General features: G+C 41.3%; 1 protein-coding gene across 2 annotated transcripts in view; it reads left to right on the top strand.

Annotated features, from left to right (window-relative positions):
* Positions 1–4441: 4441 nt before the first annotated feature.
* NEK7 (NIMA related kinase 7) overlaps positions 4442–24088 on the top strand; it is a 129671-nt gene continuing 110024 nt past the window's right edge. For both annotated transcript variants that reach the window (XM_049769737.1, XM_049769738.1), the window contains exon 1: positions 4442–4685. The gene's annotated coding sequence lies outside the window, so the exon portion shown is untranslated. The remainder of the gene's footprint in view (positions 4686–24088) is intronic.

Raw genomic sequence — 24088 nt, forward strand, 5'->3', positions numbered from 1 at the left:
TCTCTCCACATTCCTGCCAACACTGATTGTTTTTGTTCTTTGTCATGTGTGCTAGTCTCTGTGGAGTAAGATGGTACACATTGTTGTTTTGATTTGCATCTCCCTGATGATTAGTAATGTGGAATATTTTTTCTAGTGCCTTTTGGCCACCTACATTTCTTCTTTGAATAATGTTTGTTCATTTCTTCCCCCATTTTTTGATGGGGTTAGATTTTTTTTCTTGTTAAGTTCTTTCAGTATCTTGTTTTTCTTGGATATTATCCCTTTATCAAGATGGCTTTTGAGTGAATAGTTACTTCCATTCCGTGGGTGGCCTTTGTATTCTAGTCACTGTTTCCTTTGAGGTGTAGAAGCTTCTCAATTTAATTTAGTCTTATTTGCTTATCTCTGCTTCCACTTGTTTAGATAGTGGTGTTTCCTCCTTCAAGATGGCTGCTCATGAATCGGAAAGATCAACATTATTAGAATGGAAATACTCCCCAAAGCATTAATTGTACATGCTCAATGCAATCCCATTAAGGATATCCATGGCATCCTTCAAAGAAGTGGATCAAACACTCCTGAAATTCCTTTGGAAGAACAAATGCCCAAAAATTGATAAAACAATCCTTAGGAAAAAAAAGATGGGAGACATCACTTTTCCCAACTTTTAATTGTATTACAAAGCAATAGTCATCAAAACAGCATGGTATTGGAATAAAGACAGACCCTCAGATCAATGGAACAGACTTGAGTATTAGAAAAATGAATCCCAAACATACAATCAATTAATCTTTGATAAAAGAAAAAATACAAAATGGAGAAAGGAAAGCTTTTTTAACAAGTGGTGTTGGGATAATGATCAATCACATGCAAAAAAAGTGATCTTAGACCTCTAACACCATGCACAAAGGTAAAATCAAAATGGATTGAAATCTTGTTATCAGTTCTGAAACTATAAGGTATATAGAAGAAAACATGGGTAAAACACTCCATGACTTTGAGACTAAAAGTGTCTTCAAGAAACACTGTACTATTTAACTCTAGCCTGCTCCCCCAGCCCCATAATTTGTACCACACTGGGTGATGCTCAGGGATTACTCCTGGCTCTGCATTCAGGATTTACTCCTGGTAGTATTCAGGGGACCATATAGGATGCTTGGGATCTAAACCTGGTTGGCAGTATACAAAGAAAATGCCCTACTACTGTATATCACTTGGGCCCCAGTCTGCCATTCATTAAGTGAAGAAATACGCAGATAATTTCACTACTTTAGACACCATTTATAGAGTACCAGGAAAGGTGAGTTCATAATGACTTTGGTATCACTAGAGTTTCATGAGTTCATTTAAGTCAAAGCTCATAAGATACAAAACTTTCCTTATACTAATACAAGATCTAGTCTGTAGATTAATCTAAATTTTATAGAATATTATATTGAATATTATATGTGACTATTATAAATGAATATATATTATAAATGAATATATGAACATATACATATATTATAAAATACAGTATTATAAAATACTTTGCGAGCTTTCAATTTACTAATAATTATAACAGTATTTCCTAAGAGTACTATAAATGATATAAATATATATATATTAGAAAATATCTTTAGTGGTGCTCAGGAGACAATATTTAGTATCAGAGACTGAATCTGGGTTAGCATGTAAAGCAACTGCCAAATTATAATTTCTCTTCCATTTTTTTCTTTTTGAGCCACACATGGCTGCACTCAGGATTACTCCTGGCTCTACGCAGGCTTGGGGTACCAAATGGGATGGAAGGGATTGAACCTGGGTTGGCCACGTGTAAGGAAAATATCCTATCTACTGCGCTAATGCTCTCACCCTAATACCTTAATTCCTGTACCAACCCTTCGCCATATCTGGTATTTTTCCTTAAATACACATCTGCATGTGAGTCAAATGACGTGGATAGTATAAGTCTGGCTTGGCAAGCCCGACACAAATTCAGGTTAAAATGTCAACTCCATTGACATACTCTTGCCTCCTTGCTTACTGATACCACCTCCAACTCATGGGAGAATCTTACTGCCTGTACTTTAGAAAATATCTAATCTGATCATTCTTACGACCTCCACTGTTAGAACTTGCACATGGTATGTCATCAGTACCTTTCATCTGAACATCCTGGCCTGCGATCTGCTCTCCACAGCACAGATATTCTTTTCTAACTCCAGTTCACATATTCATTCCTCTACACTTCAAATCATTGAAAAAATAAACTCAGGGGCCAGAGAGATAGCACAGCGGTAGGGAGTTTACCTTGCAAGCGGCTGACCCAGGACCAACAGCAGTTAGAATCCCAATATCCCAGATGCCCCCTTCCCCCGAGCCTGCCAGAAGTGATTTCTGAGCACAGAGCCAGGAGTAATCTCTAAGTGCTGCTGGGTGTGACCCTAAATCCAAAAATAAATAAATAAACTATTGCCTGGGAGATGGCTCAAGGGGCTGGGACATATTTTTTGCATGAGGAATGTAGTCCAAAATAAATAAATAAATGGATAGCTAACTAAACTTCTAAAAGTTTCAAGGTTCTAAAATTGTTCTCTACCTATATCGATACTCCCCATCCCTGCCTTCCTGATCTCTTAGCCATGTTCTTCCTCTGTTGACTAGATTTTAGTAGCTTGCTTTCTCTCTTGATTTTTCCTCATACACATCAAGCCCATTTCTGTACAGGGTCTTTGCCTGTACACTTCCTTACGTATAAAATTCATTTTCTCCCTTCCTTTGGCTCTGCTCAAAAGTCAGAGGGGTCTTTCTAGATAAACATATTGGGCTCCTTTTTTCCAGACTGTCAGCTAACATGGGATGCATTCATTGACTTGCAGTATAGCTTTTCTGCCATTAGTTATTATAGGTTACTATTTTTAAAAATAATTATGTATAAAATAAGCTGTTTTTCAAAAGGAAGCTTCCTGAAATCAGGGGCTTTGTTTCCTGGTGAGCTGCACGCTCATTACTCAGCATACTTAATATATCCCGAGCTACTGGGACTAACATCTCTTGACATCATGATCTATTTTCTTTCTAAATACAAACTTCCGAAGTGTTAAGTTATCCACAGCCTTAACCCTTTAAATATTTATAGCCGTAATCTACTTCCAGTTTTGTTTCTTTGGGCTGTGAAGTCAAGCTAGTAAAAGAATGAGGAGAACAGGTAAAACTATTTTATGAACATTTCAGATAGGCCAAGCTCTGGGGCTTAAGCACTTTTGCTTTATCTCATTAAATTCTAGTCATACTCCTAGAGATAGGTGTAATAGCTCTTCTCTCTCTCTCTCTCTCTCTCTCTCTCTCTCTCTCTCTCTCTCTCTCTCTCTCTCTCTCTCTCTCTCTCTCTCTCTTTTAACAAATGTACTGAGACGAAAGAAGGTGAAATAACTTGCCACTAGGGCTAGAGTCAATCATTCACTGGGCTGAGATTAGAATCAAGGTGTCATGGGCAGGGAGATAGTTTAAAGAGGTGGGGCATATACCATTTTACAAGCAGATTCCTGAAGGGATGCCAATTCCCCACTAGGACGCCCTCAGTGCATCCTACCTCACCCCAAATGTGGTCCTGGTGACCATCAGTACAGCAAGGAAGAACATTTAGAAAAAAAGTGGGGGGCTCAGATTAGAACAATCAAAAGTGCGGGCTGATGCTATACTGCTTCCTACAGTGTCCTGGGGATGTGTCAGGAATAAAAGTGGGTTATTGGCGTGAAACCTCCCAGTGGACTGAAAACATGCTTTATGCAGTTCCCGAGGTTCTGGGATCTCTTACTCTCTCTTCCACCTACCTGCTACTCTCTCTCTCTCTCTCTCTCTCTCTCTCTCTCTCTCTCTCTCTCTCTCTCTCTCTCTCTCTCTCTCTCTCCTTCTATACCCCCCCCCCCCATTTCCATCCTTCCTCTCCCTCATCTCTACCCCATCCCTCTCTCAGGGCCAGGTTTGCCTTAAATGCAATTGCTCCCTTGAATCCCGCCCCGAATTATTCCTGAGCACAGGGCTAGGAGTCAGCCCTGAGCATCTCCAAGAGTGCACCCCTCTTTCCAGGCAAGCCCCTTTCTTCCACAATCCAACTCATATTGGTCCCCCAACTGCCCTAAGGAAGGAAGGAGTCAGGGGCTTCACTTTGCAGTGATGCCCGGGCCTTTATAGACTGTGGAAGCCCAGGGAGGGAAAACAGCAGGATCAGAGAAGCCCGGTCCACGAAGAGCAAGCAGATGGAGGAGCCCCCCTCAGGGGTCCGGGCCAGTGGGGGCCCGAAGGCGGCGGGCGGCGGAGGCCTCCGGGCCAGGAAGGACGGGACAGCGCCGGGCCCCAGGTCGGGGCTGCCGGGGCGGGGAGGGGCCGGCGGCCGCTCCGCCCTCTCCGCGGGGCTGCCGGGATGTTTACCGTCCTGACAGCGGCCGGAGGATGGGCCGCCGCTAGGCTCGCAGTCGGGAGCGCCCGGGCCCAGCAGCGCAGCCCAGCGCAGCGCACCGAGGCTGCCCGCGCCGGCTGCGGCTGCAGCGTCCGCGGGGGGCGGCGCGGCGGGAGGGAGGCAGGTGGGTGGCGATCGGCCCCGGGGGGCCTCGCAGCCTCAGCCCCGGGCCCAGCCGGCCCGGCCCGTCCGCGGCGCCGCCTGGCCGAGCCCGCCTGAGCGCCTAGCGCGAGCGACGACGTGGAAGACTCCCAGCTGCCCTGTAAGTGAGGGGAGTGAGGGAGTCTTGCTTTGGGGACCGGGCGGGAACTGCGAGGCCCTCCCGGGACGGCCTCAGGGATTTCCACCCCGCTTGTCAGGTTTGTGCTCGGGAGCCGGAGACACCCCCAGGCTGAAGTGAAGGCTGGTCCCCGGCCCCTAAGGCCACCGTGGGCGCCGCGGTAACTAAGAAACTCCCGCGGCCTGGCAGCGAGCGGCGCCGCGGCAACAGGTCTGGGCTTTGGTTTCAGGACCCGAGGAACTTGGCGAAGTCCCGCCTCCCGCCGGCAGGCCGCTTGCTCATTGGTCGAGCCGCTTATTTATCGCGCGCTCATTGGCTGGATCTCTGGCTGTCAGGATTCGGCGGCCACAGCGGCCGCCGGACTTCTTGGAAGAGTGAGGTTCACACTAGGGAGCTAGATAGGTACCGTAATTGGGCGCTGGTAGGAGTCGAGCGGAATGGGGGAAGAATTTAAGGAGGCTCCAGGGGGGAACCTGGAGAGGTGCCGACGTACTGGAGAGTGAAAGTTAGAGGGGGCTCAGTCTGTATCAGAAACTGTCGGGAGAGGGGCAGAGGGGCTGTCACAGAGTTGATTGTGGCAGTGGAAAAGAGAGAAGAGAGAACGAGAGGGCTACTGGCTGATAAGGAGAAAGGGAACCTAAAAGAACTGGAAGAAAAAAAAAAGGAGAAAAGGAATCAAATCACGTACTCTGCCAGGAAGTGAGCTATGTCTAGGATGCCGCAGTGAGGTCGAACCTTGTAGGCCTCTTGTCTGCACTCTGCATGCAGGCCCTGGGGAGGTGATTTGTAAACTCCCAGACTGATGACTTGTGTTCTCCAGCTGTGATCTTTGTTTGGGGGTCCATACTCAGAATTATTTTTAAAGCAATTTAATATTTCCATCAAGGGATGGAGTCTGGTGGTAAAGACAGAAACACAGAAGTACATTTTTTTCTCCTTGGGCTTTAAGACTTCTAGAAATTCGTGAGCAATAGAAAACATCAGAATGATGCCCATATATATGTATATGTGTATATATATATATATATATATATATATATATATATATATACACACACACACATATTAAGAACATCGTGTACTGGTCTTAATTAGAACCGCCGTTTTTAATTCTTTTCTCCACAGAATTTGCACATTTTCCTGCAAATGGTGTGTGTGTGTGTGTGTGTGTGTGTGTGTGTGTGTGAATGTATGCGCGCGCTAGCGTGCTCAATCTGTGCTGCGGAACCTTCCTTTGCAGCGGGTGTGGTCGAGGAATGGCGTAGCAATTCCATCCCAACGCTTATGGAACTTTCAGAACTAACCGATCCGACGCCGAACACGGTGGCTCAGTAATGCAAGAGAGACGAGCTAACTTTTGTCATGCTTCGTGGCAGCGCTTGCAGAGAGTGCAAGCCGAGGGTTGCCCGGGGAAGGCCACTGCACTAGAAATAGTTAACGGATCGGACTTCAGCAGTAGATTCTTGGCCTGGGGAAAGGAGCCCTCTGCAGCCCTTGGGGAGAGAGAGAGAGAGAGAGAGAGAGAGAGAGAGAGAAAAACCAATCCTCTTGAGTGTGCTTCCCTTGTGAACTCTCAGCATCCTGTAGGATTGGGAGATTGCTGGGGCGGGGAAAGAGATAGGGAGCTGTGCAAAAACTTGGGTCTCTGGTTTGGAGTCCAAAAAGGGAAACGTCGCCTAGGCAGGCGCGGGGAGCGGAGGGCGGGCGAAATAGAAAGGCGAGGGCGCCTGGGGGAGGCTGGTTCCTTTCCCGGGGTGGGTGGGTGGGAGCCGGGATGGCTTCGCGAGTTTCCAGCCGGAGATTCTGCTCCCGCCCCCTTCGCGGGAATTGACGGGCACCTCAGCCAATGGGAGGCGAGGATACGCGGCCCCCGGCTCGGGAGGGCGGGTACTTCCTACCCAGGCTCTGGGAACCGAGGTGGGAAAAGTTTCTCTCTTATGCGGGCTGCGCCCTGCCTGAGCCTGGGAAATCACCACGCACAGATGGAAGGGTGGGAGCTTCTGAGCGCCCCCCAAACACCATGCTTCACACCCTGGCCTCACTTTAGCTTGGCTACTTGGGCTGAACAATTTCTAGTGGCTAAGAAAAGAATGAACCAGGAGACCTTGACCGGGTTCTACTCTGAAATGATCTTGCAAGTAACTTACTTGCCAAGAGAAGTCAGAATCTAGATGTTTAAACCAAAGGACTGTCGCAGGGGGTTCTTGTTATAACTCAGGTTAATTTTTGTCGATCTTGCCCATAGCACCTTCCATATCTGTTTCCACTTTCACATTTTTCCTGGCCAGGCTCTGTGTGTGTCTGTATATGTGACTTGAATGTGTGTATGTGTGTGTGTGTGTGTGTGTGTGTGTGTGTGTGACGAGCTCTTTTCCAGCCTCTCAAATACCACTGAGTCCAAGCTATGACGTGTGTGTGACTTGAATGTGTGTGTGTGTGTGTGTGTGTGTGTGTGTGTGTGTGTGTGACTTGAGCTCTTTTCCAGCCTCTCAAATACCGAGTCCAAGAATGAGGAAAGCACCTCTGGTATGAAGGCAGACCGGGATGGGAGGCTGTGCTGGGAGCAGACCCGAAAAATGCAAACCAGCATATTACAGTGACGCAAAGTACAGCCACAGGGTGTGGAAATAACTTTCTCGAAGACCCTGGTGGTGGGTGCGTTACATGCAGTTTGGGCTTTGATGGGTTGCAAACACTTAAAAAGACTGAGTTCCCTCATCTGTTGTGCATTTACCGAAATGTAGTATTTTTTCCCCCTTATTTAAATATGCAGGTCTGAGATGTCATTAGTTACTGTTAACACTGTTTCCAGAACCAAAAAACACTTTTCTACTTAGGAAGTGTCTGAAGCATTTGAAATGTACATATATGACTGATGGAGTCACCATTTGGACATCTGGAGAAAACTGATTCTTGAATGCGGTTTTGGAATAGAAATGGCTTCATAAGATAATAAGTCCCCAAATCCCTCTCAGGTTTGGTTTCCCTCGTCCCCGCTTTTTAAATAGACTTTGGTATTTTAAAAATGTGCAGTCTAGATGCAGCTGTACAAAGCAGCTCTGTCCACATTCCTGGTTTCATTCAAATTAAAATATTTCTCCCTTAAAATATTTGCGCAGGAGTTTGTGGATAGGCATTTTAGTGCATTATATGTGAAACTATTTTATTCGTTGGCCTATGATACTTAAAGGATACCCTGCCAATGGTGTGCATGAGCAGTGTTTGCTCTGAGTTACTTTATTAGCATTTCTGGAACTATATAACAAGATAGCAGAAGTTTTTGAACGATTTAACTTCTCCACTTTTTTAATGGAATATGGGTGAATAACATTTGATTATATAACTAACTCAATATGTTTATTCACAGAAGATAATTGAGAATTTTCAATTTTATACATAAAACTAAATGGAATCAAGCACTCCTAAGAGTTGTTAAACTTCTGAACTTCTAATTCCTTTCATGGTGACTAATATTTCAATTATTCCTACATGTATCTGTTCAAAATACTTAGAAACTAGTTAATTGTGGTGTGTGTATATAAGTGTGTGGGTGTGAATGCATAGTGTAAATGAGAAAGGCAGATGGTCAGAAAACATTCCTTAATTTTTTTGAGCAATAAACCTTTTTAATCTTTGTCAAATCGAGTAACGTGTTTATACAGAGAACTATTTCTGATCTTTGAACTACCCAAAGTGTTAGTCAAAAGAGTACAAGTGAATCAAATTTATTAGTCTAAAAATTTTTTAGTAATGTACATTTTCATTTACTTAATAGGAAGCGAAACTTTCTGCAAATCTCATCTGTGGTTTTCTGTAGATATTGAGTAGTTAAAGGTACTTTTTTAACTCCAAGTTGCTTTAGTATAGAATGCGCATTTACAAACTTTTTCTCTTAGAGGCCAGATAGTACCTGATTACTTTTTGTGAGCCATATGGTCTCTGCTATAGCTGCTTCCATTGTGGATGTGATCACTAATTGAACAGGTGGTTGTGGTTCTATTCCAATAAGGCTTTAACTTTTCTTTATATATGCAGGCTGGAGTCTGACTCTTTGCTAGGAAAAGATAAAACTAAAGGTCTAATTATAATTCTAGGCCATTGCTGTTGGGACTGACTTGGGTTTTTCATGCCAGTGTTTCTTTAAGTAGAATTTTGGGGTAGCTAGACCATTCTGACAGTCTCTTGTTCCCCCCCCCCCCCACCCCCACTGTCTGAGAATAAAAGCTTTTTATGAACACCGCAATTTTGTGTTTGTTTTGTAGACTTTATAAGCAGGTGACACTTTTTGGTTTTGCACCATTTAAAAGAATTTCCCCCATTATTTGCATCTGGCAGATCCCCACCCTGTCTTGTGAACAGGATGAGACTGTGTCCCGCTCTTCCCTCTACTAAAGCATAGTGGAATCTGGTATCAAACATTTCTCTTTGTTACAGAGTCTTAATATCATGTATTTTGAAGTGTTTCTTTCATTTCCATTTTAAACTAGCCTTTAGAGGGAATTACAAGAGGGTGTTTTTGTTTTTTTGTTTTTTTTTTTTAAAGAAAAATAAATCTACTTAGTAATTTTCAACAAACTTAATTTCCCCCCACTAAAAATTGTTTTCTATTAAAATATCCCTGAAAAAGCTTATATTTTTTTGTGGAGGAGGGTTGGGCCTGTATTGTGCTTGAGATGTTGGAAGAAATAAATACATGCGTCCTTGCTTTGTTTCAGAAGGATCCTCTGTGGGCTGACCTGGGTGCAGCTCCTGAGGAGGAGAGAATGGAATGGAAAATGGAACAGCTTGAAATGACACAGTGGAATTTCCCAGCCCTGGCCAGGAGTGGGTTCTGGGTGTGTCAGAATATTGACACCCCCAGGTGGTCAGGTGGAGCGTGGGGGCATTCACAGCTTTCAGTCCAGTTGCTAGAGCCAACCTTTCGTTCTTATATACACAAATAATATGTGATGTGCAAAAGATAGGTCCCAAGCCCCAGGCTTGCCTTCCACTTTCTTCTGACTTTGTGTTACTTGGTTTTTTTGCCCATTGTTTACTCAAGCAAGTACATGAAAAATGTAAACAAAGCCCTGTAAACAAATGGTGGTGGTAGACTTGGGAAGGCATTGCTTTCATTTCATCTGCTTCTTTTTTGGGGAGGGGTTCCTCCTAGATATTTCAGCTTCTTCTGTTGCCAGCCCTGCTGCCCACTCAAGAGCAAAAGTTTTTGCCCAATTCTATTACCATGTTTGTATTCTCTGCATGAATGTGGCTTAGGTACTTTTGCCTTGTGATTTTCATCTTTATAATTCAGTGGTTTTCACATCTGACTCTGTATTTTTATTTTTATTTTATTTATCCCCCCCCCCAGTATTTTTATTATCTCTCTGTAGTTTTTGAAGGATGAGAGGTAATTATCCTTAGTTCCTAAGGTGGAAAAGCCCTCATTAGGTTGTGGGGTTATATTTTGGGCACTAAAAAACGGGGTGTGTAGTATAATCCTCTTGTATAGATTCAGCGATTGTGAGATTGGACATTTTCTGTTTTTTGCTTACAGTTCTCTTTCCTTTTTGGGTGACTGTACCCGAAGGTGATGCTCAGGGGTGTGGCCAGCTCTGGTTTCTTGCTCAGTGGTACCTGGCTATGCCCAGTGGTGCCGGAAGCATATTGAATATAGAAAACGGGTTTGGCAGGCAAAGCCGAGCATATGCTTTAGCCTTCCCCATACTTCCCCCTTTCTTTATCATTAAAATAGTTCTGTCATAGTTCTTATTTACTTGGCAAATTATATAATTTGGTATTTTTTGTTTGCTTTGGGGGCATATTTGGCTATGCTCAGGACTTCTGGCTCTGTGCTCAGATCACTCATGGTGCAGCTGGGGATTAACTGGGCTTGGCTATGTGCGAGGAAAATCCCTTATCCCTCTGTTATCCTCCAGCCTTTATATAATTTTATTTTATTTGAACTCCTTTCCTATATAATATTAAATATAATTTTCCCATGCCGCTAATCTTAAGCTCTCTAATTTAATTGCCAGCTTATTTGGGAATATTAATGTATTCCCGAATATTATCTTTATGAAAGATTATTATATTTTTAAATGTAAGCAATTACAAATATTTGCTGCCTTTTATATTAGCTACCAAACCCAATATTTAAATCATGGCAAATTGTCATAAAGACACAGAACTAGACAAAAAATACTTTATTTAAAGCAAATAGAATGTCCTTATTCCATACTTTTATTTTCTAGGCATGGTTTGTTACTTAACTATTACAGGTAAATTGGTTGATGATATATAAGAAAAATGCTGATTGATGGATCAGTTCTCTTTCAGCAAATTACAAATTTACTTACCTTCTTTTCTTTATAGTGTTTGGTATTAAAACACATTTAGAATACTATGATAGTAGGTGAAGCATTTAATGAAAAAATAAGCAATTTTTATTCTTATTATCAACATCTTAAATTGGGTTAAAATATATACCCTATTATTTATTGTTATTGATAGTGCCCTACTGTTTTCAAGGACACCTTGCGATTTTATGTTTATGCAAAATATCACCTACAAGTATCATCTTTTATTAGGGAGTTGCAATCAGCTTTTCGCAAGCAGGAAGGAATTAAACCCATCTTTTAGTAGTATTGGGTGTTTGGGAGGGAGTTTGAGTTTTCAGCAAAGTGACCTAATACTCAGCCCTGAGGGAATCTCATTCTCCTTTCAGGATCAGATGAAACACCTGCTGGGGATTGTCTTTTGCTACCCTGATGTGGACATAGTCTGAGTCCAGGAAACTGATACTATGGCCAGGCTTGGGCTGTGCTGATCCAGTATTAGGGTGTTCTGAATTCTGGTTTTTAACACTGTATTGGTTTCCTAGGACCATTTAAAGAAATTACATGAAACTCGGTCCCTTAAACTGCTGAGATTTATTCATGAAAGGTTCTGTGGACAGAAATCAAAGTGTCCACTGGGCCACACTCCCATGAACACTCATGGAAGAAGGTGCACTGAACCTGACTTACACATACAGCTATGCTTCTTTCTCAAGCTGGCCTTCCCATTAGGCCAGTATTCATTTTGGCTTGGAAATTACTTGACCTTCATCTTTAATAGTTCTTAGACTTAAAATTGAACAGGGAAAAATCTATACTTTTCAGACCATGCCAATGAGATTTAGATTTCTGATACCCAAATAGCTGTGTTCCTTTTTCCATTCTCATACTGTAGACACCCTTTTCTAGGAAAGTTTAGGTACATAATTTATGAACTCTATTGCTTTCACAGCTGGAAGAAAATTTAAAAATTGGCTTTTTGATTTAACATGAGTATGAACTAAAATCCACAATAAAATTTGCTTATTGTTTTTTTTTTAAATGAAATTCTAACATATATTTGTGTACTGTCTTTCTAGTATTCCTGATAGGTGTGTGTGTGTGTGTGTGTGTGTGTGTGTGTGTGTGTGTGTGTGTGTGTTATTGTTTTGGGCTATACCCAGCAATGCTCAGAGGTTAATCCTGGCTTCACTTTCAGGAATTACTGCCGAGAGTGCTGAGAGGACCATTGGAATGCCAGGATCAAACCCAGATTGGTCCTGTATAAGGCAAGCATATTAGCCACTGTACTATCCCTCCAGCCTGTGTTTGTGTGTGTGTGTGTGTGTGTGTGTGTGTGTGTGTGTGTGTGTGTGTGTTTTAATGTCTCCTGAATTAGGGAAATTTTGCTCTGTTCATGGTACATTTCCAGTAAAGACTTGTTCATTGAGTGGTACGTGGCCCTCTTGGCTAACTTACATCTTTAGATATATGAGTACTTACATATCATCAGTGGAAGCATTTCGGTTGCTGCTAAAATGAAGTATATTATAGTGTGTTCCTGGTGCCTTTGAAATAGGTTGAGAGAAGAAATTACAGTCATGCAGACTAGTCTTGGGAAGGAGCCTACTGTGAAAGGCAGTAGATAGAATAGAAAGGGCCAGAAAGCTTATGGTTCTCAGGGTTGCCCGGGCAGTATTTTATTTTCATTATTATTATTTCAAATATTTCATATTTTCATCATGTTAGCAGCTGCCTGATTTATAAAAGCCAGCCTCCAATGTTGTTTCCTAGTGAATTGAAGATCGATATAACTTCTTGAGCTCGACATGCTTGGTAACTGCACTGTCTACTCTCCTCTCACTGTGCATCAAAAATCACAGTAGGATCTGCTTACTTTTTCCTCAGAGTCAAGCCTCTGGTCAAGATTTTTGTTCTTTGTTGTACATAATCCCTGTTTTTATGAAAATCCTGTTGTCCGAATGCAGTGATGGAATATTAAGCAAATCAGTCATTAAAGAGCTATGTCATGACTCTTTGTAATGTTTGTATGTTGAAAACATTTTTTTTTTACAAAGTTTTTAATAGCAGTTGGAAATACGAGTGATCTTTTTACTTAATTTTTTAATTACTTTATTTAAACATCATGGTTTACAAGGTTGGTCATAATCAAATTTTTTTCAGTTACAAAGTTGTTCATGATTGAGTTTTATTCATATAGTATATAACACCCTTCATCAGTGCATTTTTTTCTGCCACCAGTGTTCTTAGTTTCCCTCCTACCCCCTGCCTCTGTGGCAGACATATTTCTTCTTTCTCTTTTTCTCTTTTCTCTCTCCTTCCACCTTCCCTCTTTCTCTTTTAATCTCTCCCTCTCCCAATTCCTCCCACTACTACCCCCACTTTTATAGATTGTGGTTTGCAATATTGTTACTGAAGGGATATCATATCACTTAAGTTACCTTTTTTTCTTTTGCTCTCACCAAGATAAATTGTATTTTCAAAGTATTTGTCCTATTACATCATTTCTCAAACTGTAGGCTTCTTAAGGCCTTTGTTAGAGACTCTTACTTAACATATATTTTCACTGACTTCTTTAAACAACCACCAGTTGCATTGGGAGGATGGTCCTGACAAATGGTACTCAGGAAGCCTGGAGGCCATCCTGGGGGGGTGTTAGTCAATTCTTGAGCTGTTCAGTGGCCTCAGGCCTTGTGGTATCAGAAATTACTCAGGCCACAGTGCCATGCTGGAAGCCTTCAGTTAGGTGTTACTGGAATTCTCTTGTAAATCAATGGAAAAAAAAAAAAGATCACAGTTATAAGTCAATTGAAGCCAATTAGATATGTTCTGAATCAATGAAGTTAGATGCAGGAGCATCTGTGTTCACAGTAGAGAAATAGCAGAGGAGAAACTTCCCCTTGAAGCATGTGGGAGAGAAGAGGACATCTGACCACTTATTTTAGTTCTCTACCTGCCAACTGCCAGTGCCCTGTTTGCTTACTGCTTGCATTGGGCTTTGTTAGCACATTTTCTGTTTCACTTGGCTGGGTGTGAAAACTTACCACATCCCTTACCCATGAGGGTTTTCATTTTGCTGAAGGGCAAAAGCCTTTTCCTTCTGTTTCCTGACCCCCCACTAGTCTCTATATCTCTCCTGTGCCCTGCCCGCATGTCTATCTCTTGCTCCTTGGACTGCCGGCATGGAGTACTGCTGTTTGCATACATGTAGCCTTGCTGGAACGTGTTCCAGGCCTCCCGATGAGTAACTGCTTCCATTTTCCATGACTGTCTCATTTCCATTGATAACTCGCAGCAGGCCCTTGCCTTTCTCCTAGCTTCAGTGTCAATGACTGCAGGTCTTCACTCACCAGTTATAATCTTTATTTAATAAAGCCTACTTGCTTATTTAAAACTGTTCTCTAGCAAATAGGGATTTTTATTTTAAACCCTTTATTTTGCAGTTTGTTGGTCATTCAAGGTCAGGCCTTTTTTTGTTTATGATCATTCCTAATCTTCTTTTCCCTGCCTTCCCCCTCTTCAGATTTCCCCACTACCTACCTACCCACCCACAGCGAGTATACACACACACACACACACACACACACACACACACACAGGAATATTTTTGGTTCTATAAGAAGAGGCAGTGTGCTAATCTAGGTCTCAAATCCCTCAGTTATCTCAGGTCCAGTTTTAGGTCTTTTTAAACACCAACCAAAAGGGGCTGGCACTTAGTTGGAGCCACTTTAATATCCACAGAACACAGTTTGAGACCAAGAGGTCACCTGGCCTAGGAACAAATAACAGAGAGATTTGGTTCGAGAACACAGGGTAGACGCAGGGTGTCCTGGGCACTGTCAGGCTGTGTGCCCATCCCTGGCTGACTTTCATGCCTGTCACTAGGCTGCTTTCCTCTGGACGTCTCATTCCCAAGAGTCAGGGAATATATCCCTCCTTTTATAACTTTGGGGCATTTGCACATACATTTGGAGGCTTTTTCAAAGATGATTTGGTGAACGGCATTTGATGTGAAATCAGTTTTTAATCCCCCCTCACTTTGTCCTTGATGGAAGCCCATCTTCTGCCAGCCCCCAAAGGTGATTGTTTCATTGAGACTAATTCTCTTTTCAGCTCCCTTTCCTGTCTGTTCCTCTCTTACTCTCCCCACTATCATATCAGGTCCTATCAATTCCCAGGTCAAAGACCTCTAGAGGCTTAGAGGTGGTTGAGACATAGCTCCTAGTAAGTAGACCTGATGACATCAAAGAAAAGGACTACTGGGAGAGCGATAAAGGAAATCTTCAACAACGGTGGAATTTTCAAGGGCCTGCAGGTGGAATAAAGGGTAAAGTTAATGATCTGCTCTGCGAGTGGTCACTTGCACAAAAAGATAGAATGAAGAAAACTATATTAAATAATAAAAACAATTAGTTCTTAACTAAAATAAAACCCTCTTATTTATAAAGCTATCTAAAAGTAAAGTGATGGATGCAGAAAAATGGGAGGAGGCTAATAGGTAGTTTTCTTTAGTGTCCACTTATTTTAAAGGTTCTAAAACTGCCTGTCATCAGTTTGTGTAGTTTGCCTGACTGAAGAATAAGGGGCTACATATGCATCCATTGGTTTTGTGCATTAAAATTTTAAAACTGGGCCCGGAGAGATAGCACAGCGGCGTTTGCCTTGCAAGCAGCCGATCCAGGACCAAAGGTGGTTGGTTCGAATCCCGGTGTCCCATATGGTCCCCCGTGCCTGCCAGGAGCCATTTCTGAGCAGACAGTCAGGAGTAACCCCTGAGCATTGCCGGGTGTGGCCCAAAAACCAAAAAAAAAAAAAAAAAAAATTTTAAAACTACACTCTCAAGTGTGGGATTATGTGCTTACTCTGGATATTATCTCAGTTTTCTATCTGTTTATCTGTTAGCAGACATGAAGGAAGGAAGGTATCTAATGTAATAAAAAGGTTCTTTTAGTAGCAGAGCAGTTGTCTTGCACATGTTGAGACCCTGAGGGAGGGGGTGGAGAGAGAGAAGGTGAGAGGAGGAGGAAGAATAGGAAAAGGAAGAAGAGGGAAGGGGAATATAACAGGAAGGAGGAGAAGGAAGGAAGGATGGAGATAAGAAGGAAAGGAAGTAAAAAGGGCATGAAGGAAGGGAAGGAAGTGAAGGATCAAAGGGAGAGGAGAAGGAAGGGAAGGAAGGAAAGGAAAGAAGGAAGGGTTAGAAAAAAGAAGGGAAGGAAGGTAGGAAGTTAGTTCTTTCCATTTGTCTCAGAGATTTCAGGTTTACTGAGTCTGGATGATTTTATGTACCATATCAAAACAAAGACTGAGTTTTATGCTTTAAAAAACATTTCAATTTTTAACAACTGCCGAGCCCAAGGGACCAGGAATAACTCAATACTGTGTTAGAGTGCTGTCTCGCTCACCTATTTTTAATGACTCTCCATTGGAGCATCTGCTGCCAACTTGACCCTGACTTACCTTTCTTGATTTATTTCTATCTATTCTCTCAAATTTTACTCACACCTGAAAACTACCAAAAATGTTTTTTTTTATAAATGTACTTTTTCTGGCTTCTCTGCTTTGCCTTTATTATTTTTTCTCACTGCTTTTAATCAACCCTATTTTCTGTTTCACCATTCAGTCTCCATGTATTGAAATCATCTGTGTCTATGAAAACACTGCTCAGATACTTTAGTGAAGTTTAGGTCCTCAGTACATATTAACTTATTAACTTACACCGAAGCTCTACTGGTCTGTGTTTCCTGGCAGAAATCATGTCCTGTGTCCAGTTTTCTGCCCTGTTTTGCCTTTCTCTGTTCTTGTCAGAAATGATCTTGCAGGCCATGTGGGGATCTCCATTCCCTTTGGCTCCATGGGGGCTGAAAGTTTGGGTAACAGAGAGAGAATGCCTAGAACTAGGGAGCAGCTGGTTTTAGGGAAGCTGAGGATGGATGCCAGGTGCACTCTGCCAGACCTAATGGGTAGGCCATGACAGGGTTTGCTGTGAAATAGAAAAGACTGGTTAACAAGTGGCACACTCAGATTCAGTCTGGGCTTGGTATCTGAGTTGTGAGTGGACAGTTTGGAAGGACATCAGAGTGGTGAGAGGTGGCATGCGAACTGGAGGTGTCAGACATGAACTTGGTGGGACTGGGGAGAGGGGTTGAGTTGAGACAGAAACCAGTTTGGCTTGGTATGGTATAGACTTGGGTAACCAGGTATGAGAACTGGATTTGTGAGATATTGATGGGAGTTGAACACAGGGCCAGCACCAGGCTGAATTGATCCAGAGTTGGAATATTCATTTGTGCAGGACATGCCTTTAAGATTCCCCTTCCTTAGAGTCTGTGTCATTGTTTCCCACAGTGGGTGAAATGGTACCCAGGCTCTTCCTGTATGGGTGCTGGAACATCCTAGAAGAATGAAACCACTGTTGCAGTTGAGGGTGTGATGCATGTGTGTGTGTTGTGTGCATTGTTTGATTTAAGAAGGTAGATTTGGGGGCACTGAGCAATTTTCTTTTTTCTGACAGGAGTCTGAAAGCCAAGTAAGTTTGGGTCTTTGTGTGGTTTGGCACATTTGTGGTCAGAGTTCAGTAAAAGGGTAGATACCTTTCTGTCTTTCAAAGGCACACTCAGTGTTTGTGATATGCTGCTTCCATTTCCATGTCCCAACATTGGCTTGGTGAAGAAATGGAGGACTGGCTACAGGAAGGAAAGAATTAATGTAATTGTTTTAATTATTCTCTTCCTCTGAAGAATGACTCATATGAGTTCAGGGAAGATTTTCATTTGACTCATCATCACATGTGGACAAAGTGAAAGAGCCTGAGGACATAGTACTGCTTGCACACTTTGGTGCCAGGGGCTGCCTGGACCTCCTGGTGGTGCCTGGGTTTCTAAGGTCATGCCTGGGAATGGTCAGGGGTCCCTGCAATGCCAGGAATCTAATTAGGGTTGGCAATGAATGCAGTTTAGCCTCTATGCTGTCTCTCTACCTCCACAACCCCTGTGCCATGGTGGCGATGTACTTGTGAGCAGGAGCAAGGGCAACCCCTCCCACAATGGCTTTAGGCATCTTCCCAGATCTAGAACCTAAGTGCATATGTAGCTGGCCTGTGCGGATGATCCATGTCCTCCCAAATGCAGGAACTACTTATCAAGTGACTGTCAAAATAGTGAAAATTCCTACCTGCTAGCTGGGGAAGAGAGGTGAAATAAATATTTGTAAGCCAACAGGGTTCCTGTGTTTGCCGCATTTGGAGACTGTGTTGTCATGCTAAAGTAGAAATAGGAGCCGGTTCTGCTGAGAATACAGAGCTCCAGTGCTCTAAGAGTCTAGAAATAGTTCCTCTTATATTTAATCTAGAGCCATCAAATAAGCCATAGAAAAGTTAGGGTTATAGAGAGGCTTCTTTGTGTGGTGCACAGAATACCCATGTGGTAAGCTGAGGGTGTGTGTGGACTCTACAGATGTTAGAACTGAGCAGTCAGCTGAGCTCAGCAGAGAGGCCAGGTCTAACCTCATGCTCTGGTGGCATCCTTGTGAGTGGGTGATGGATTATGTGTGGCAGCACCCCAGTTTGTCTAGGGAAAGAGTGTCAGGGCCTGATCATCCTTGCTCAGTTCAAGGGGCTATTTTCTTAGAAGGTAAAGAAAAGCTAAATGAATACAAGGAGAGACATCTCACATTCGATACTATCTGTTGAGAGCTTGAGATATATAAAATACTTAAGAGATATTTTCTTGTAATGTCCTGATTTATGCAATTTCTGTCTTTACTAAGTCTGGACTTTTAAAGCTCTTTATATATATGCCCTCCTTTTTATTGAGCTTAAGAAAACTTTAGAGCATTTATTATTATTATTTTTATCCCAGTTTCACAGGTCCCTGGAGACAATTTAATACCAGTATGGTCAATCCCACTTTGAGGCTCTCTAAGTTGAGACTCATTGTAAGTTTGATTTTCATTTTTGGGGTGAGTCCTTTATATTTAAAGGTTTTTTTTATAAAATTTTATATAGTTCTGTCAGCATGACATTTTTTTTTAGTCTAGCTATAAACATAACATAGCAATCCTTATTTATTCCTTGGATCGTATTTATTTAAATCAGTTTCAGATGGTAAGTGTACCAGTGAAGGTACATTTGTTTTTAGTATGTGCTTGTATGTATGAAAAAGATGCAGGTCCGCAGATTGGTCTGGTTTTATAGACTGTGCTCAAAAGCATACAAGAGAGACTGCAAGATGGTGCAGGTCAGGATTGAAATAATTTGGCAGAGTTTGCTGAGAAGTTTGTGTAGCAGCTGCCTGGGTTAACTTTGCATAATCCAGTCAAGGAATAACTCATTTCTCTTGACATAAACTGTAACAGTAGTTGAATTTTGCTTCATAGTAAAATTTGAAAGGCAAAATATAAGCATTATTTTCTTGATGGGGTACATTGGAAAATCTTTGTTTTAAAAAAGAGGTATTTTGGCATAATTGTAAGTCAGTGGCTTTCACACATTTGCCTTTTTCACTTTTCTCTTAGTTTTCCCTTAATATTAATTTGCATTAATACATCCAGCAAAAGGAAAACCCAACAAATCCAAAGATACAGTTAGTATTCCCAGTTCTGTATTTGAAGGGAAATGGTAGGTAGAAGCAAGAAAAATGCTAGTACTAAATGGGGCAAGTGTGCCTGGGAGTCAGAGCAATAGGATGATGCATGGAGGGGCCTGATCCTGGTTCCATTCCCCTTGGCGAATGTGGTTCACTGAGTGTCTCATGAGTGATCCTTGAGCATAGAGTCCACAGGAAGCCCTGAACACTTCTGATTTTGATTCCTTCCCCATCCCCCCCCCCAAAAAAACAAATCAACCCCTAAGATAAAAAAAAAACAAAGTGCAGTATATAGTCTAGATTTGTTTTCTTAAACACTGACTATGTTCTACTCACTAAATCTACTTATCTGTTAAATAGATAATTATTATGACAAACTCAGATTCTGAGGATGCCTTGAGCACAGGAGAGGGTACTGAAATAAATTGCAGATAAGGCCAGTGGAAGTCTGAGTTGGAGTCTTTTCTTGCCTTTGCACCCAGGTCTAGGCCACACTTTCTTTGTGCACTTGTTTGATGAGCATCAAAAGAAGTTATTGATAGGAAGTCTTTGAAAACGGCCCTTAAAAAGGTATTAGAAGTTCAGGGATAATCAATGCATTGAAAAGGGTCTTTAATAAAGTAATTATGTAGAGCATATGAATAGTCTGGACTCTTAATACGCATTTTGAATAAGGATAAAAATGTAAAATCATTCCCAGCCTCATGGACTGGAAAATCCGTATCTCAGAATAACAAGTTCAGGGAGATTTCTACTATAAACAAATGACTAGAAAAACAAAGCATGAATACTTGCCCAATGTGTGAAGTGGTACTCAAATGCAAGACTATTATTTCCTCTTCTGATCTCATTTATTGATTTCTAAATCATTGATTTAGAAAGGTCAGGTTTTTTTCCCTTTATTTAAACAAGAAGTTATTTTTAAAATAATTTTTCGGGTAGTGACTTTTTTGGTTAGTGATTATTTGTTGCAGATCCCGACTACGAAAACAAATGTGCTTCACAAAGTAATTCATACAGATCCAGGTTTCTTTCAAGCCCTAGCTTGTATCCTATGGTGCTTTATCAGTTTTGTTGTGAAGACTTTCTTGCTTTTTGAACTGTTTTGTACTGTGAACTCATTTGATTGTTTTTTTTTTTTTTATAGCAGGTTTAGAAAGATGGATCTATACTCTTTCTCCTAGTACTTTAAGTATGCCAGTCTTTTGATGTGGAAGGGTAAAGTTTTCTTGCCACTAGTTTTCTAGTCTCACAATTGAGTAATTGGCCTAATAATGAAGTACTTGCTTTGTCAGTGTTCGTTGGTACTATGTGAAGAACTAAGACATGGAGAAATATCAGGGGGAATTTGCCATGTTGGCAATAGCATTCTCGGCCCATATTACTTTAGCAAAGAGAAAAATCTATTGAAAGGTTCTTGAACAACTTTTTTGAAAAGGCTGAATAGGGTTGTTTTGGTTTTTATTTTTGCCCTTTGCATCTTTAGATAAAACTCAAACAAAGAAATAATAAAGGCACAGATATAAATGTTACATTTGGATATTACATTTGAGAGTAATAATACTTCATTTTTTCTACTTGTTTGCTTACAGTGAAAAGCTGCCTCATGTTATTACTCAGAGATAAGAATTTTAGATCTTGGGCCCAGAGAGATAGCACAGCGGCATTTGCCCTGCAAGCAGCCGATCCAGGACCAAAGGTGGTTGGTTTGAATCCCATTGTCCCATATGGTCCCCAGTGCCTGCCAGGAGCTATTTCTGAGCAGACAGCCAGGAGTAACCCCTGAGCACCACCGGGTGTGGCCTAAAAACAAAAAAAACAAACAAAAAAAAAAGAATTTTAGTTCTTGTTCAGCCATTCTATGCTGTTGCTCATTAGGTACATTTCCAAAGGGGCAAGAATTGAGATACAGGGAGTATACTTGCCTGTAATCATTCAAAAGTAGATCTCCCATAAACTTAAAAAAACTAGTTCGAGTCATTTGTCAGACCTTCTAATTTTTATTTGTTCAGCAATTATATATTGATCCTTAAAATGTACTGAAGAGAAAAAGAAATGAATAACACTATCTTACTTTAGGTAGTAGTTGCTAAGGTGGTTAATGGTTAAGCTCTCACATGTACAGATAACTGATTCATTGAAATATACCAAGACACAAAATAAAATACTATAAAATAAAGTGGATTTTCTAAAGGACCCCCTGAACAGGGCTGTCCAGACTGGCAAGGATAGCTCTCTCAGTAAGATGGTACAGCCTATGCCAGAGGCACATGGAGTTGCATAGAAATGGCTCATGGAGGGGCTGGAGCGGTGGCATAGCGGTAGGGCATTTGCTTCGCACGCAGCTGACTTAGGACAGATCACAATTCAATTTCTTGGGGTTCCATATGATCCCCTAAGCCAGGAGTAATCCCTGAATGTCACCAGGTGTGGCTCAAAATTCCCCCTCCCCCAAAACCTCCAAAAACAAAAAAAGAAAACACAATAAAAAACCGAAAAAGAAAAGGCTCATGGAATGTGGAGGGTGGATGAAGAAGGATAAGTGCTAGCAAATATGGAGCAAATCTCAGATAAGTGTGTTTGAGTCATTAAAGACTTTTTTTAAGCAGTAGTATGTCATAGTTAGATTTTCATTTTATATAGCAGTGGTAGGCACATAGAATAGGCATTATATAATCAAGATCAGGCAGCATATTTTCTTGGCTATAGGACAAGTAAGACTCATGAGGGTTAGGGGAGACCAGAGATGTTTGGGAGGTTGAATATGGTAGTCTGGGTGGAGGCGAGGAAATAGAAGAATTTGCATGGCTAAAGGACACGGAATGGGGCCCTGCTCTATTCACTAACAGATTCAAATTGTTTTGAGTGGTTCAAGATTTTAGATATGTGATCTTTGAGACATTAGGCAGAGTGATCCAGTAAGATTGGAAATGCCATTCTAAAGCTATTGGTTTGTAAGGCAAGCTATGTACCAGCTGAAAAGGTATTATTATTAATTTAAATAAGCAAGGGAGTTGCCTTTAAAAGAAACCCAATCAAGAGAATCACAAAGTGCATATCAACCACAGCTATGTTTGGTATGGAAATAAAAAAAAAAAAGGAGATAAATTAACTTATTTATCATGCTCATTATTGTGGTGAACTGCTTTGCCAATTTGACTTATTTCATGAGGTACTGGGCTAAATAGCAGTAGGTACATACCTATAAACCTTCTTACCCAGTATCTGCTAAAAATGAGTCTTCAGAGCTAGGATAATCCAGCTATCCATGCATGGATCAATGTGTTCTCTTTGTAGAATGTCAAAAATAGTGGAGCAATTTTTCAGAGGTATGCAGAGAACAAAATGCAGGATTGTTTTGTATCTTAGCTAAAACATTGTATATACAACCAAATTATTCGTGGGTGACGAAAATGTATTTGTAGATTTTTAAAGGGTAAATACAATGTTTTGCATGGGTGCCTTTTAATTTCCTTTATTTAATTTTTTTTTTTTTTGAGAAGTGGGCCACACTCAGTGGTGCTCAGGTGCTACTCCTGATTCTGTGCTTGGAGTCATTCTTTCTTGTTGAAGCTTGTGGGAGCCATATATAGTGCTGGGATTCGAACCAGGGTCATATGTAAGGTCAGTGCATTGACCTCTGTATTATCTCTCGAACTTTGTGTGTATGCCCTTAAAGTTATTATGTGAATATGCACTTTAGGATAAAAGTCAAAATTAAGAGTTTGGAAAGTGAACATCTTTGTATAAATACCTTGGGAATAAGTATTGAGAAAAATTAGACATGGAGACAACAGTAAAGAAGTTGTTACATGAGGTTGGAAATAGTGCTAAAGGTCTGAAAATTAGGGAAATAGGCTATAATTATAAAAACCTATAATCTAAGAATTTGGGATTGGAGTATTAGTCAAAATGAAGAGTAATGGCATGCCAATCCTTGGCTAACTTAGATCCAATTGTGTGTCCTGAGATGAATTTCACTTTTTCTGTTATCATCGGCCAAAAACTGGTGAAAGGAGGACTTAAAAAACTTGGAAGTCATCATTAGCAGAATTTAAAATAGGAGAGAATACATGTTTTTCCTGAATGGTTGGGTGATAGTCAAACCAGCAAACATGATTCAGATGGCAAGAGATAAAAGAATGGGAAGGGAACAAAAAATATGGCAGTAGCCATAAGGAAATTTACATACATCATATTAAATTTCTCTTTTAAAGAGTTTAAAAGACTTTTAAAAGAAATCTATTTTGTCCTAATTTAAAAAATTTTTTTTATTAATAATTTTTATTTTGACCAAAGTGGATTACAAATCATTCACATTCAGCTCAGGGTTCACTCCTGATAGAAGTTTGGGGACCATATGTGGCACAAAAGATCAAACTTGGCTTGCAGTGTTCAAGCCACTGTACCTCTCTGTACACACACTGTACTCTCTCTCTCTCTCTCTATCTCTGGCCCCTAATTAGCATAGGCTTAACACCAA

This window comes from Suncus etruscus, chromosome 3 (genome assembly GCF_024139225.1).
Source record: "Suncus etruscus isolate mSunEtr1 chromosome 3, mSunEtr1.pri.cur, whole genome shotgun sequence".
In the NCBI taxonomy this organism is placed as follows: Eukaryota; Metazoa; Chordata; class Mammalia; order Eulipotyphla; family Soricidae; genus Suncus; species Suncus etruscus.